The 17,750-nt window shown below is 46.9% G+C and overlaps 1 protein-coding gene across 1 annotated transcript in view; it reads right to left on the minus strand.

Annotated features, from left to right (window-relative positions):
- Positions 1-17,750, minus strand: part of LOC137429877 (uncharacterized) — a 94,300-nt gene that overhangs the window by 9,469 nt on the left and 67,081 nt on the right. The gene's annotated exons all lie outside the window — the stretch shown is intronic.

A 17,750-nucleotide genomic window follows, 5' to 3' on the forward strand; every position in this document is an offset into this window, starting at 1 on the left:
TATAGCTCCGGACAGTTCTCTTGAAAAAGCCCGCTGCACGGAGACAGAGGCAGCCAATTGATCTCCCAGGAGCAACGCAGAGTTCCCCCACATATACGATGGTGTACCCCCGCCTTCACAAAGTTGGGGCCATGACAGAATTAGAGAGAGAGAGAGAGAGAGAGAGAGAGAGAGAGAGAGAGAGAGAGAGAGAGAGAGAGAGAGACAGAGACAGAGAGAGAGAGAGACAGAGACAGAGAGAGAGAGAGAGAGAGAGAGAGATGGAGAGAAACAGAAAAATAAGAGGGAAAGGGCCGGTCCAAGGGGACCGGTCGGCACTGACGGTGACAACCCTGCCCTGACGAATCTGGGCAGCATGGAAGAATGGGGAAGATTTGGCACCCGGCTTGCGTTGAGGGGTACAACCACCATTAAGAGGCATCCCCGGTAGTTGTTCTGTCCAGAGTTATCTGGGGTGGCAACCATATATATATTTAACGAAATGAGCACACCGACCTTGTGACACGACATTGACGTCATGCACATAAATTATGCCCACATCACCTCCAAACTAGGATGGCGTCTGTATGGCACTCAGGTCTTTACAGACTGAGATTTATGCCTTTATGGCCATGGATAAATGAAAGCAGAGTTGCCCATCGAGATTTCACCCTTTTATGAGCTCACAAGGACAACATAGTCATTGTTTATTCGTAACCAGACCAAGTTCGTTAATAAATACAGAGCGGACCCCTTAACTCGACAAAGCAGCAGGGCACAGGCAATGTGTTCATGTATCAGACGACACTCGTTCCTAAAATGTCATGCAACAAGTGCTGTGATGGGACTCGACATGTGCCCTGGGGTGGGGGCTGGGTGTTACCCCAGGGACTAGTTTGGATGTGCCTGCTGTGTCCTCCACTCCCACCACCCCCCCTCCCCTCCTAGCCGTCCCCTCCCCCACGTTCCTTTCCGTTACAGCTCCCCACCCATTACTGTTGTCCCCCCCCCCCCCCCGGGAGGCCATGGGAATAAGCAAAATGGGACAATAGTTCCTTTTGTAATTGTGATTTATTATCATTTGATCTTCTTTGAATTGTTATTTGTGCCCAGATTTTTGTTTTGATTTACTGTTATTGACTTGTTTTGATTTCTGACTTTTTTTTTTATTGGGCCCTCGATTGATTTTTTTTTTAACCTTCTTAAAAATAATCCGGACCCCAAGGCCATAAAACCTCAGCGACTTTCACAGGCAATGGCCGTCCCTCGGATGAACGTTAAACGGTCGTCCCATCTGCCGACATTGGTCGGTGGACGTTAAAGATCCCAGTGTCCTTCGCGAAGAGGAGGCGAGCTATCGCCTGCACCATGGCCCATGAACAAATTGCTGCCCTAACGACTGCTGGGAAGGCAATGGCAAACCACCCAATGCAACCCATGCCAAAAAAACCCTTCGGCGGCACCGATGCTCTGCAACACTGTGCATGATAGTGATACATGAGAACTTATGAACAACAAAAACGTTTCTCAACTCCAAGCCAACGTTTTCCAGCGCTTCCTTGGTATTAAATAAGCCAATTAAAATGAACGAACGGTTGAACATACGATTTTGTTCAGAAGTTTCCGCGCGAGCACGAGTGTTGACAATCCAATCCAATTGTCGAAGAAAAAGTGGAAGAAGAAGAAGAAGAGGAAATGAAGAAGAACTTCTCACCCGGATGTTTATTTTCGTTCCTCTTTAAAATCTTATTCTTAGTCTTCGTAAAAGCTGATATCCATGTGACTTCTTATTCGCTCCATCGGAAGCACAATATTACCTTTCAACCAAAAATATATATATATATATATATAAAAGAAGCAAACTTGAAGCACCTTCCGGGATCAGTAATTATAATAAAATACAGAAAACAGGCGGTTGGGCGATCATGTGGATTCGTTCATTACCTTCGCAAAAGCGGAAGGTTATGTTTTGATCGCTGTGTATTTATTTGTATGTCTGTGTGTGTGTGTGTATGTTATTCGCATAACTCAAAAAGTATTCAACCGAATTGCATGAAATTTGGTGGGATGATTGGTTATTATACGGGACACATTTGATTAGATTTTGGGAGCAATCGGGTCAAAGGTCAAGGTCAAGGTCACGAAAAGGTCAAAATCGTATTTTTGTTGTTCTGTTCCCTACACTCCCATGCCAAGTACAGAACAGTAGCTGCGGCGAAGGTATGCGCTCTACCGAGTGCCCGTTCTAGTTGTTTGTTAAGTTTATACTTTTCACAGGGATTGTGTGAGAGTCAGCACAAACTGGTCTGTCTGCATAGCACAAACTGGTCTGTCTGCATAGCACAAACTGGTCTGTCTGCATAGCACAAACTGGTCTGTCTGCATAGCACAAACTGGTCTGTCTGCATAGCACAAACTGGTCTGTCTGCATAGCACAAACTGGTCTGTCTGCATAGCACAAACTGGTCTGTCTGCATAGCACAAACTGGTCTGTCTGCATAGCACAAACTGGTCTGTCTGCATAGCACAAACTGGTCTGTCTGCATAGCACAAACTGGTCTGTCTGCATAGCACAAACTGGTCTGTCTGCATAGCACAAACTGGTCTGTCTGCATAGCACAAACTGGTCTGTCTGCATAGCACAAACTGGTCTGTCTGCATAGCACAAACGGGTCTGTCTGCATAGCACAAACTGGTCTGTCTGCATAGCACAAACTGGTCTGTCTGCATTTCTAATGATAATATAAAACTATAACAGGCTTAAAGGCCTTCACTGTTAGCTTTTTTTAATGGAATTACAGTTTTATTATGGCGTCGGGAATTGCTCTTAAATGGTTAAAAAATATCTGTCAAATAGAAAGAGGGGTTTGATCGATACACGTGTTGTGTATGATTCCATTGATTCTGGAATATCAATTATAAAATGTGGGATTCCCCCGGGCTCAATATTTATGATTACCGGGAGGTCTCCTTTTATTTTAATTTAGTAAACGAAATCTCAAATACATCCACTGTAACAGAGAACAATACAATATGTTTGCAGACGATATAAATGTCTTTTATTTCCACTCAAATCAGAATCCTAAACACTGAATTAGCAAAACTTTCTCTATTGTTCAAAACTAATGTTATTTCTGAATCCGAAGAAGCCAAATTTTATTCGTTTAAACTTAAAGAATATTCACCACACACTCAAACCTTCCCCCGCAACCCACACACTCAAACCTTCCCCCGCAACCCACACACTCAAACCTTCCCCCGCAACCCACACACTCAAACCTTCCCCGACACACTCAAACTTTCCCTGTCACACTCAAACCTTCCCTGACACACTCAAACCTTCCCCCGCAACCCACACACTCAAACCTTCCCCGACACACTCAAATCTTCCCCGACACACTCAAACCTTCCTTGACACATTCAAACCTTCCCCGACACACTCAAACCTTCCCCCGCAACCCACACACTCAAACCTTCCCCCGCAACCCACACACTCAAACCGTCCCCGACACACTCAAACCTTCCCCAACACATTCAAACCTTCCCCCGCAACCCACACACCCAAACCTTCCCCCGTACCCCACACACCCAAACCTTCCCCCGCACCCCACACGCTCAAACCTTCCCCAACACACTCAAACCTTCCCCCGCAACCCACACACTCAAACCTTCCCCGACACACTCAAACCTTCCCCCGCAACCCACACACTCAAACCTTCTCCGACACACTCAAACCTTCCCCCGCAACCCACACACTCAAACCCTCCCCGACACACTCAAACCTTCCCCCGCAACCCACACACTCAAACCTTCCCCGACACACTCAAACCTTCCCCGACACACTCAAACCTTCCCCGACACACTCAAACCTTCCCCGACACACTCAAACCTTCCCCGACACACTCAAACCTTCCCTGTCACACTCAAACCTTCCAGGACACACTCAAACCTTCCCCCACAACCCACACTCAAACCTTCCCTGACACCCTCAAACCTTCCCCGACACACTCAAACCTTCCCCCGCAACCCACACACTCAAGCCTTCCCCCGCAACCCGCACACTCAAACCTTCCCCGACACACTCAAACCTTCCCCGACACATTCAAACCTTCCCCCGCAACCCACACACTCAAAACTTCCCCAACACACTCAAACCTTCTCCTGCAACCCACACACACAAACCTTCCCCGACACACTCAAACCTTCCCTCGCAACCCACACACTCAAACCTTCCCCGATTCAATCAAACCTTCTCCTGCACCTCACCAACTCAAACCTTCCCCCACGCATCTCACCAACTCAAACTTTCCCCCGCACCCCACACACCCAAACCTTCCCCCGTACCTCACCAACTCAAACCTTCCCCACACCACACACACCCAAACCTTCCCCCACACTCCACACACTCAAACCTTCCCCCGCACCCCACACACCCAAACCTTCCCCCGCACCCCACACACCCAAACCTTCCCCCGCACCCCACACACTCAAACCTTCCTCCACACTCCACACACTCAAACCTTCCCCCACAACCCACACACTCAAACCTTCCTCTGCACTCCACACACCCAAACCTTCCCCCACAACCCACACACTCAATCAAACCTTCTTCCGCACTCCACACACACAAACCTTCCTCCGCACCCACACACTCAAACCTTCTCCTGCACCACACACACTCAAACCTTCCCCTGCACCCCACACACTCAAACCTTCCCCTGCACCCCACACACTCAAACTTTCCCCTGCACCCCACACACTCAAACCTACCCCCGCACCCACACATTCAAACCTCACCCCCACACTCCACACACTCAAACCTTCCCCCACACTCCACGCTCTCAAACCTTCCCCCACACTGGACATACTCAAACCTTCCCCCGCAACCCACACACTCAAACCTTCCCTGACACATTCAAACCTTCCCTGACACATTCAAACCTTCCCCCGCAACCCACACACTCAAACCTTCCCCGACACACTCAAACCTTCCCCAACACACTCAAACCTTCCCCTGCAACCCACACACTCAAACCTTCCCCAACACACTCAAACCTTCCCCAACACACTCAAACCTTCCCCTGCAACCCACACACTCAAACCTTCCCTGGCACACTCAAACCTTCCCCAAAACACTCAAACCTTCCCCCGCAACCCACACACTCAAACCTTCCCCCGCAACCCACACACTCAAACCTTCCCCCGCAACCCACACACTCAAACCTTCCCCTGCAACCCACACACTCAAACCTTCCCCTGCAACCCACACACTCAAACCTTCCCCGACACACTCAAACCTTCCCCGACACATTCAAACCTTCCCCCGCAACCAACACACTCAAGCCTTCCCCCACAACCCACACACTCAATCAAACCTTCTCCCGCACTCCACACACTCAAACCTTCCCCCACACCTCACCAACTCAAACCTTCCCCCGCACCTCACCAACTCAAACCTTCCCCCGCACCCCACACACTCAAACCTTCTCCCAACCTCCTCACACTCAAAACTTCCCCCGGCCCCACACACAGAAACCTTTCCTCTCACTCCCCTCCGCCCCCCCCCAATGCCCCACCTTGCCCCCACAAAGCCTCCCATCTCACCCTCCACCATCCCAATTTCTCCCCTCGCTATCTCTTACTGTGTGTGCCTCAAACATCTGGGCCCTACGTTCCAACCTGACAGATCTCTCAATCCAAGCCTCATTTGTCGAACAGAATCCTTCCTCCCACCAGATGTCCCAGAGTGCTTTGCATCTCTCCCTAGTCCTAGCTACTCAGCCCCGTCCTGTCTGTTTACTGCTCTAACACCTCCTAAACCCCAGAAGTATACATATGTCACGACCCCCCCCCCCCCCCCCTCCGCTCACACCTCATGTTTAGCTGTGTGTTGTACCGTCCTCCCAACAGTGATGACTCCATCTACATCTCTCTCAGACATGGATCAACTTTTAATTACTCATCAAACTCTCTTATTCATATGTGGTGACTTCAATCATCACCAAGCTAATTGTCTGGGTGTTGGAACCTCTCTCACCAGCCATGGCACTTCTGCAAAGGACTTCTGTGACTCCATCGGATTGACTCAATCTGTGAATTTTCCCATCCAATGGCAAATCGTCCCTCTTGGATCTGGTGATGACCAATTACCTCGAAATGTATCTTGCTCGTCTTCTGTCCCAATTGCCTCATCTGATCATGTGCTTGTGAAGGTAAGCATCTCTCTGGCCTTTCTCAGAGAACAGCCTCAGTCCAGGCGAGACTGGAAGTTCACTTCGGCGAACTGGCAGGGACTGCAACCAGCCATCACACTTCAGGATTGGTCCCCTATAATCTACCACCCCTGATATTAATTCAGCCTGGGAATTCTTCCACATAAACCTACTCTTCCTTATGCACAGATATCTGTGTATGAACAGTGCAGACTGCTTTTACTGGTTTCTTCAGACAAACCACTGCTAGACAGACACAAGCATAAAAGTAAGTGCTCAACCACAATTGAACTGGTTGATTTTGAGCTTTCCCTGACTGATCTCAGCCGTCGATGGTCTGATGAACTTGAATATTTATTTGCACACGCGTAGATAATCACATAAATTATCGATAATTGTGGTGTACTTATGGGTCATGTAAACAGAAGATTGTGGGGAATAAAGCAGAGTGACTGTTGGGTTTTGGCACACGATTCCAACACTCTTTTGGCATGCTATGGTGATTAACTCGCACACAAGAGCTAAATAACTCTTACCAACTAACTCCAACCTAACCGACTAACTCGAACCTTAAATTATGGAAATAACTAAGCTGAGGACCGATACAGTGCATTCAGAAAGTATTCAGACCCTTAACTCAGTACTTAGTTGAAGCACCTTTGGCAGCGATTACAGGCTCGAGTCTTCTTGGGTATGACGCGACAAGCTTTGCACACCTGGATTTGGGGATTTTCTGCCATTTTTCTCTGCAGATCCTCCAATGCTCTGTCAGATTGGATGGGTCGGTGGACAGCCATTTTCAGGTCTCTACAGAGATGTTCGATTGGGTTCAAGTCAGGGCTCTGGCTGGGCCACTCAAGGTCCTTCACAGAGTTGTCCCTAAGCCACTCCTGCGTTGTCTTGACTGTGTGCTTAGAGTCATTGTCCTGTTGGAAGGTGAACCTTCGGCTCAGTCTGAGGTCCTGAACGCTCTGTTTCAGGTTTTCATTAAGGATATCCCTGTACTTTGCTCCGTTCATTGTTCCCTCAACCCTGACCAGTCCCCCAGGTCCTGCTGCTGAAAAACACCCCCATAGCATGATGCTGCCACCACCATGCTTCACCGTTGGGATGGTATTGGGCAGGTGATGAGCGTGCCTGGTTTCCTCCAGACATGACGCTGAGAATTGAGGCCAAACACTTCAATCTTGGTTTCATCAGACCACAGAATCTTGTTTCTCACAGTCTGAGAGTCCTTTAGGTGCTTTTTTGCAAACTCCAAGTGGGTTTTCATGTGTCTTTCACTGAGGAGAGGCTTCCCTCTGGCCACTCTGCCATAAAGCTCAGATCGGTGGAGTGTTGCAGTGATGGTTGTCCTTCTGGAAGTTTCTCCAATCTCCACACGGGATCTCTGGAGCTCAGCCAGAGTGACCATCGGGTTCTTGGCCACCTCTCTTACCAAGGCCCTTCTCCCCCGATTGCTCAGTTTGGCCGGGCGGCCAGCTCTCGGAAGAGTCCTGGTTGTTCCAAACTTCTTCCGTTTAAGAATTATGGAGGCCACTGTGCTCTTGGGAACCTTCCATGCAGCAGAATTTTTTTTGTAGGCTTCCCCAGATCTGTGCCTCGACACAATCCTGTCTCTGAGCTCTGCAGGCAGTTCCTTCGACCTCATGGCTTGGTTTTTGCTCTGATATGCATTGTCAGCTGTGAGACCTTATATAGACAGGTGTGTGCCTTTCCAAATCATGTCCAATCAATTGAATTTACCACAGGTGGACTCCAATCAAGGTGTAGAAACATCTCAAAGACGATCAAGAGAAATGGGAGGCACCTGAGCTAAATTTCAAGTGTGATAGCAAAGGGTCTGAATACTTATGTCAATGTGATATTTCAGTTTTTTCTTTTTAATAAATTTGCAAAACTTTCTAAAAGCCTCTTTTCTTGTTGTCATTATGGGGTATTGAGTGTAGATTGATGAGGGGAAAAATGAATTTAAACGATTTCAGCATAAGGCTGCAACATAACAAAATGTGAAAAAAGTGAAGGGGTCTGAATACTTTCTGAATGCACCGTATAATATATCATGGTTATATTTCTGAGATCATTGCAATTGCACTGGGACATGGACTAATACCAGGCCAGGCCTAAGGCCTTAGATCTGCCAATCTGCCCAGCATAACAGAATAACCCGATTTTTCAATTTGAATCTTCGATTTTGCAAGTAACAAACAGACAGGGGTGAAAACGTAACCTCCATCCTCTTTAGGTGGTGGAGGTAATTACATAATCTGCAGAATCGGTGTCTGGTGTACAGCACTCTGTTGAAGGACATTTCAATGTTACTTGAACATGTATCAGAGCAGATATTACCATCTTTGCAGCATTTACACCTTCTGTTACCACAATTGCTTTTACAGCTGCACATTGAAAATGTTAAGAGGGATTCTGGAGTCAGTGGTAGCTATTTTTTTCTTTTTCTTTTTTTTTCTTTTTTGTATACAAGATCGAGGCTCGTGAAAGAGCGAACATTAATCACACAAGAAGTCAAACCGACACACAAAACACAAAAAATAAGGGGAGCGGCAGACAAGATGGGGAGAGAGGGGGAAGGACACAAACACAACATTTGAGAGCAGGGACAACGGGAGAAATGTGGGAGGGCGAAGGCTTTGGGGGAGGTGGGAGAGGTGTTCAAACATGAACACTGCAAGGACTTCCAGGAAAGAAGTTGGAATTTCCAAAAAGTGGATCTGGGGTGAAATTAGTGGGGGTAGAAAAGATCAAGGTTTTGGATGGGGGAAGATAAGAGATGGTGGTGAACAGCTGTTTTAAAGACCTGGAGGGAGGAGTGGGATTGAAGAGAGTGAGGGAGTTTGTTCCAGAGGCGGGAGAAAAGGGGAATGAAAGAGTGAAGGTGAGCAGAGAGCCTAGATTTTGGCAGTTTAACCATAAGAGGGTTGCTGGCAGATCTTGTGCGACCTGGAGGAATATTTGGGGGACAGAGCACAGAGAGAGCTGGGGGAGCAAGGCCGGAGAGGAGTCGGTAGAAGACAGAAAGACTACCAACCTGCCTGCGGTGAGTGAGTGAAAGGCCCTCGGAGTTAACTTCATCGCAGGAGATTCCAATGATTCTGAAAGCTTTGGTTTCAACAGCGTGAAGCCGAGCTAGGTGTGAGGCAGGAGCACCAGCCCAGAGGGGGGGAACAGTATTCCATTGAGCTGCGGATGAAAGCCTTGTATGTGGTGAGGAGCTCAGGTGTGCCAAGGAAGGACTTCGCACGACGGAGGATGCCCAGTCGGCGACTGGCTTTGGAGGCCAGCTTGGAAATGTGGTTTTCCCAAGAAAGATCATGGCAGATAGTGAGACCCAAAAGCTTGAGTGACAGAACTTCTTGGAGAGGATTGTTGAGAAAGTAGATGGGAGGGTTTTCCAGTCGGTCCTTTCGGAGAGACATTGTAAGAGTGTGCGATTTGTCAGGATTGAAAGACATGTTCCACTTGTTTGACCAGTCTGTGATTTTGTCCAGGTCTGCAGAGAGTGAGGAGGCTGCAGACTGCCGATCTGAGGGATGAGGAATGTAGCGGCAGATAGTGGAGTCATCAGCAAAGAGATAGAGGATTTTCCAGAGTCGGAGAGATCATTGATGAAGACCAGAAATAGCACAGGGCCCAGAACACTACCTTGGGGAACTCCAGCCAGAACAGGAAGGGGAGATGAGAGAAATCCATTCAGGGCCACACGTTGCCTTCGACCAGAGAGGAAGTCCGCAAGCCATGAGTGGAGGTTTCCATGGATACCATAGGAGGAGAGTTTGGTGAGCAGAGCTGGGTGCCAGACCGTATCGAAGGCACGTGATATGTCAAGTGAGACAGCTCTGATTTCCTGTTTGGCATTGAGGACCTCCATCCATTGTTGAGACAGCAGAAGCAACATGTCCAGAGTAGAATGACCTGGTCTGAATCCAAATTGATGATCAGAGATCAAGCCATTGGAGAAGAGGAAGGATTTGATATCCAAAGCAATGATGGATTCCATGACTTTGCTGATAATTGGAAGTAGGCTGATTGGTCTGTAGTTGCAAGGATCTGTTTTTGCACCTTTTTTGTGTAAAGCGGTAATGTTTGCTGATTTCCAAGATGCTGGCAGATGACCTTGAGCAAAAGAGAGGGTGAAAAGAACAGAGAGAGGGTGAGATAGGGCGGCAGAGCAGGATTTTAGGACACGTGGGCTGATGCCGCCTGGTTCAGTTGCAGAATCAGAGTCGAGGTTTGACAGAAACTTTTCCACCTTGTCAGGAGAGAAGGACACAGAGTCCAGGAGCAGTTGGTTTCGACTGGGAAAGGTGGTAACAGAGAGAGATGGGTTTGGGACACAAGATTTTGAGAGGCAAACACAGAGTTGAGGCATTCGGCTTTGTCACGCGCAGTGTCAACTGTGTAGCCATTTGAGGTAAGGGAGGGGATGGAGGGGGAACAAGCACCAGAAACGGATTTGACCAGACACCACCAGGATTTGGAGGAAGGAGACAGGTTTGAGAGTTCAAACTTGAGTGTGGAGAGATAGTGCTTCCTGGCACTCCTGAGGGTAGACACACACTTGTTCCGAGCTTGGTCGAAGGAACTGAGATTACCTTCAGTTGGATTTGCCTTCCAAGAGGCAAAGGCAAGTTGTTTCAGGGAAACTGCCTCACCACAAGATTCAGTGTACCATGGACGAGAGGAAGGGTAAGACAACTGAAGACGAGATGGGATAAATCTGTGCATGAGAGAGAGCAGTTTGCTTTGGAAGAATTCCCAGGAAGAATTTATGTCAGAGGCAGTCGAGATGGGAGACCAGTCCAGATGATTGATGGCTGCTTGCAGACCGTGCCAGTCAGCCTGAGTGAAATGCCAGACTCATCGGCGCTGAGGAGGCTCTCTGAGAATGGCCAGAGAGATGTCCACTTTGACAAGCACATGATCAGAAGAACCGATTGAAGCAGAAGAAGAGCAGCAGACATTTGCAGGGAAGTTCGTCATAACCAAATCCAGAAGAGAAGATACTCCATTGACTGAGATCCGGGTCGGGAAATTGACAGATTGTGTCAGTCCCAATGAGTCGCAGAAGTCCTTTGCTGAGGTGCCATGGCTGGTGAGAGATGAACCCACACCCAGCCAGCTGGCATGATGACAGTTGAAGTCGCCGCATATGAGGAAGAGAGAGTTTGGATGAGTTGATAGAAGTTGGTCCATGTTGTCCGACAGCGAAATGTAAATGGAGTCATCACTGTTTGGAGGACGGTACAGAACACATATGAACAAAAGGTGGGAGCGGAGAGGAAGCCGTAGCCAGAGGTACTCCTGGGGGTGGGGTGGAGAGAGGGCAGTGCAAGGAGAGTGAGGAAGAGAGTTTTTGATAAAGATAGCCACCCCACCACCAGGACGAGGCTCAGGTCTATCATACCGGAGGAGGGAGTAACCAGGAAGAAATATTAAGGAATCAGAGACATCTTGAAGGAGGAAAGTTTCTGTTAAGCAGATCAAGTCTGGATTGCCAGAAGCAACCTGAATGGAGAGATCAATCAGGTTTTAGCGAAGGCCCCGGATGTTTGAGGTCCATACCGTTAATGAGGAGAGAGGGGGAGCATCGGGTGCAGGACAGGGGAGGGGAGGGGTAGGGTCAGATGAAGTATGAGAGGGGGAGGTAGGAAGAGCAGTTGATAGTGTTGCAGATATTACAGAAGAGTTACAAGAAAGGGAAGGATGAGGAGGACAAAAGGTTTGATGGTTATGGGATGAGGCACAGTGAGGGGTTGTTTGAGGGGGGGCAGAGGAAGGCGGAAGGTTGGGGGAGGTGGAGGTATGAGATAGAAGGGAGACGAAGTGGGGAGGAGGCAGCTTTGAGAAGGAGGTAGGAGGAGGGAGAATTTGGGAGGGATGGTTGGGGGGTAGATATTAAGGGGAGGGGTTGGGGGGGAATTTTGAATGGGAGGGGCAAGGGGGGAGTTTGGGAGGGGAAGGGCAAGGGGGGAGTTTAGGAGGAGAGTGGCAAGGGGGGAGTTTAGGAGGGGAGGGGCAGGGGGGTAGATTTGGAGGGGAGGGACAAGGGGGGAGTTTAGGAGGGGAGGGGCAAGGGGGGAGATTTGGAGGGGAGGGGCAAGGGGGACGTTTCGAAAGTGGATGATTAATGAAACATGAACATTTATAACAAATTGGGTTTATTGTGATTTTCAAGTTAGCGATCCGTTTAAGAACGATGGAGGAGGGGTGGAATGAATGAGAATTTAGAGCATGTAGTGAGAAAGAATTATAAGAGATTGAATATTTTTTTGAAATGGAATGAGTTGAAGAGGAAATTGAAAGGAGCCTTTTAAATAGGAAGAAAAACAGCGTGTTGTAATAAACCACTGAATAAAACATTCCAGGGGAAAGTTTAAACATATTTAAACAGAACAGTGAAGAACAATCTTATATTCACAAAAATACCAATGGGGAGAGGGCCTTGATGGACAACCACGAGTCACTTGAACAGGGCAAAAGGCTGCAAGGCAAGGGGATAATGGGGGCAGGGCAAGACAGCGCACGTGGGCGGAGGCAAAAGCACACGAGGAGAAAGGGAAGTTTTGTTGTTTTGTTTTTTGGGGGAGGGGGAGGGGGGGGTTACAACGTTAGACAAAGAGTAGATGTTTGGTGAAGTTTGGGGGAGAAGGGAAAATCAAAAACCTAGCAAAACAGCAAAGGATGGAACAACCTTCGAAGGGGGAAGCCTGAGGCTGCAAGGCCTCGCTCGCCACGCGGCAAACAAACGATTAAATTATGAAAGATAAACACCGAGAAACTTCCAAGGGGCACACTATAAGTTCACACACCGAAAGATAAATACAGTTTCGACAAAATACAATAATTGTGAACAGACAACTTTGAAACTTTGAAAACGGGGCTGGATAGCGCACATGGGCAGAGGCGCACGATGGAACAAAAGCACACGAGGAGAAAGGGAAATAAAAGTTTTATTTTTTTGTTTTTTTGGGGGGTGGGGGGGGGGGGGTTATAACGTTAGACAAAGAGTAGATGTTTGGTGAAGTTTGGGGGAGAAGGGAAAATCAAAAAACCTAGCAAAGCAGCGAAGGAAGGAACAACCTTCGACGGGGGAAGCCTGAAGCTGCAAGGCCTCACTCGCGACGTGGCAAACAAACGATTAATTTATGAAAGATAAACACCGAGAAACTTCCAAGGGGCACACTATAAGTTCACACACCGAAAGATAAATACCGTTTCGACAAAATACAATTGTGAACCGACTTAACTTTGAAAACGTGGAGACCGTGTGGAGCTTCGAAAATCCCTGCCGTCGTCTCCAAGATCTCGCGAGATCTCCAGCTTTGTCAGCTTTTTGGCAATAGGTGGCCATTCTCATGTAATATCCATCCGTTGTTCACTGGAGATGCTGCTAGATACTGCACTGGAGCATTTGACAAAATGTAAGCCTGGTAGTTTGCACACTTCATATACTGCTTGAAAGCATCCATTGTGGGCTGCAGTTTTTCACTTTTCTTGTTGTTTTTTTGTAAACAAGTCATAACCAAAGGTATCCAGAGATGCCTCCCTTCTCCCAGAGTTCATAGTGAAAACATGAGATGCATACACTGCTTCAGTTTCAGGGTCTAACTGAGTTGCATATTTACCAAGACCCTCAAATCCATCCAGCAGTTTGGGTTGCCTTCATCCACTTTTCCTTTCCCATTCCACGGAAGGCTGACATCGTCGCATTCGCTGAATGCATGAATGGAACCAGTAACATGTCTTTTCCTTATCTGATGTAATCGTGTTAATTTGGCACAATCCTCTTCTTATGGCAGGTGCCAGTCTGCAAGAACAGCTCCTTGACTCCAATTATTGAGCAGCATCGTGGTCACATGCATCCGACATGTGAATCCAAACTCCACAAGTCAAGATAATCTTGTCAACGCAAAAGGTTTCCGATGCATGCGTGATGTTGAGAAACATCTGAGAATCCACTTCTTCATGATTAGTTGTCAGTTCAGGAACATTATGATGGTGCTCTGACTGCTATTTTTATGCCATGAAACCCAACAGACGGATAGAGTTCTTAGCCCGGCAGGTCTCCACGCTCTTCACAATCTAGTCTTCCACAAGAACGTTTTCCATATTTGCTTAATTCTTTACATTTAACATCATCTTCAGCTGTTGTTTTGGAATGGGTGCCATCCGGAAAAGATTTCAAATTTCTTGCACCTGTACACTGCCACTGCACTCTTTCTCCTGATTTGATATATTCTTGACTGGAGTAGTGGAGTACTTGTCACCAAGAACTGCAATGTACTTGCATTTCATTCCAAGGATTCTGCTCAACAGCTGATGAGAAAGCTCTCCAAATGTTTTGCAGGAGGTAGTGTCAGAATGTAGATTATTAGAAGGAGCATCATCAAGTCTATCACTTTAATTGTTTCATATGACTTAAGTCAGCAGTTGCATGTTATTTCTCGAACCATATAGGCTATGAGCCAATGAGGTTGGTCAGTTTCAGTCAGAGGGGGCAAGGCTAATTGGGATTTCAAGCAAGGCTAGTGTCCCCAGAGATGGAAAATATGTGATAGCAGTGTGTAGCTCTTTTCCTTCTCTGTTTTATCATCCCACATACAACCCTGCCCCTAATATCGCTGGTTGCCAGATTTTTCAGCCAAAATGTATAGTTATTGGCATTCTCATTGGCATGCATGCCGATACAGGATAGGACACATTCAGCACATTTGTAGATAAAAGGAAACCAAGTGTACTCAAAATCATCAGTACCAACAATGAGACATAAAACACCTTCGCTCAATTGAGCAAGGAATTGGATGTTAATGACGAGCTCATGGATAATTTGAATAAATTCACGTGCCTCCTGTATGGAGCTAAATCTGGTGCAACAAAAGTGAATGATTTGAGATACCATCCATGACACAGTCAGCACATTTGCAGGTAAAGGGAAACCAAGTGCACTCAAAATCATCAGTACCAACAATGAGACATAAAACACCTTCGCTCAGTTGGGCAAGGAATTGGATGTTGGTGACGAGCTCATGGATAAGTTGAAGACATTCATGTGCCTCCTGCATGGAGTTAAATCTGGTGCAACGAAAGTGAATGATTTGAGATATCACCTACTTTGTGCCAAAAAGGCAAGATCAAGAGTCAACAACTACCACCTTGCAAAGATTCTTTATGCAAGCATCCACAACGGGCTAACTATCAAGTTGCTGTCTGGAAGAGGAGTCTGCAGAAGAACCCAGAGGCACCCAGTCCCATCGGGAGAGGCTGGTGCTGGGAGACCCAGGAAGGACACGTACAGATGGCAGTAGGCTGGATAGACGGACAACCCGCACTTAAAGCTGTGCAGGAGCTACTGGCTTCAACTTGTCCCAAAAGCTGCAAGCTTCCCAAGTGTGTATACCTGGCCAGTGGCCTCAATTGCACAGACATGTGCAAACTCAGTACCTGTGACAATTAACAAACATCTGTCCAGAGTAATGACAGTTCTGCTGAAGATGAGCCATGTGAGATGAGGATGGTTACTTCTGCGCCATTCCTTCAAGTATGCCGAGAACAATTTGCATGACCATACTCCACACATACAGTCACGTGAAAAAGTAAGTACACCCCATGTAAAGTTTTGACTTTTTCAACATATTTCAACATACAGCTATTTGATCTTCATTTCAACAATATTGATAGATAAAGGTGATATAATATAACAAATATCATGAAACATTTGCATTTTGTAGTCCATTGTATAATTTAAACTAGAGCTTCCAGGGAAGCAGAACTCAACTGAACTGACTGGACAACTTTAAAGTAGGTCAGTTATTAGATAAATGAAATATTCCATAATCCTAATCCATAAATATTTGTGGACGTTAAAGTCTTAACGTCGTTTCGGAGCTGAAACAATATGGCGGCCTCTGGCGGCCATTTTGTGACGGATCCGGTTGGAGTGCAATAGCAACCTACCTTGTGTGGTAAGGGTTAAACATTCTACGTTTGATCAAAATCTGTTAATATTTGTGGACGCTAGAGTGTTAACATCGTTTTCATGACCAAAAACAAAATGGTCGCCTAAGTCCGCCATTTTTCAACGGATCGGGCTGAAATGTAATACTAACCTGGTCTTTGGGGTATGGATGCTGCATGTCAAGTTTGATCAGAATCGGTTGATATTTGTGGACGCTGGAGTGTTAACGTCGAAATGTTAACAGCTGACAGACGACGACGACGACGACGACAGACGACGGACGCCGGAGGGTTCAGTATGTGATGAACTCAACTGGACGGTAGTCCAGTTGAGTTAATAAACATAAATGCAAATTTCGCATGTGGAAAAAGTAAATACACCCTTGGCTCTAATAGGTGGTATTGCCACCTTTGGCAGAAACAACCTCAAGTAGGCGTTTCTTATAACTGTCTACCCGTCTCTGACATCGACTGGGAGAAATTTTTGCCCACTCCTCCATGCAGAATGATTTCAGCTGTGCGATGTTTGAGGGGTTTCTTGCATGCACAGCTCGTTTCAAATCCCCCCACAACATCTCAATGGGATTTAGATCCGTGCTTTGTCTTGGCCATTACAGAACCCTCCATTTCTTTCTTTTCAGCCATTCCTTGGTGGATTTATAGGTATGTTTAAGGTCATTGTCATGTTGCAAGGTCCACCTTCGGTTGAGCTTGAACTTTCCGACAGATGGCCTCACATTATCCTCAAGCACCCTCTGGTACAATGAAGAATTCAGAGTGGATTCTATGATGGTGAGCTGCCCAGGCCCTGATGCAGCAAAGCTGCCCCAAATCATAATATTTCCACCACCATGCTTTACAGTTGGTATCAGGTTCTTGTGGTCAAATGCTGTCTTTGGTTTTCGCCAAACATGTCTTCTGGTACTGTGGCCAAATAGCTCTACCTTTGACTCATCTGTCCAGAGCACATTGTTCCAGAAGTGCTGGTCTTTGCCTAGGTGTTCATTGGCAAACTTTAGTCTTGCCCTGATGTTCTTTCTGAACAGCAAAGGTTTCCTCCTGGCACACCTCCCATGTAGATCAAATTTGTGCAGCCTCTTTCTAATGGTAGACTCGTGCACTTTGATATCAACAGTGGCAAGAGTTACATGTAGGTCCCGTGATGACATTCTGGGGTTCTTCGAGACTTCTTTCAGCATCTTGTGGTCTGCTCTCGGGCTGAACTTGCTGGGGCGGCCTGGCCTGAACAAGTTGGCAGTTGTTTGGAATCTTCTACACTTGTAGATGATCTTCCGGACAGTCAAATGATTGATTTCAAATTGTTTCGAGATCTTTTTAAATCCCTTCCCAGACTCGTAGGCATCTATAACCTTCTTTCTGAAGGCCTCAGAGAGCTATTTTGATCTAGGCATGGTGACGCCGCACACTTCAACAACAAAGAGCAAACCAAACTAAATGTCTGAGGTTTTAATGAGACAGGTTCCTCCAAGATCCTCTCTGACGATGTTCTAATCATTTGCACCTGAGCTGGTGCACCTGATTCTAATTTTAGGTATTTGAAGTAGTGATAAATGTAGGGGTGTACAT

This window comes from Myxine glutinosa, chromosome 6 (genome assembly GCF_964187855.1).
Source record: "Myxine glutinosa chromosome 6, kmMyxGlut1.1, whole genome shotgun sequence".
NCBI classification, from domain to species: Eukaryota; Metazoa; Chordata; class Myxini; order Myxiniformes; family Myxinidae; genus Myxine; species Myxine glutinosa.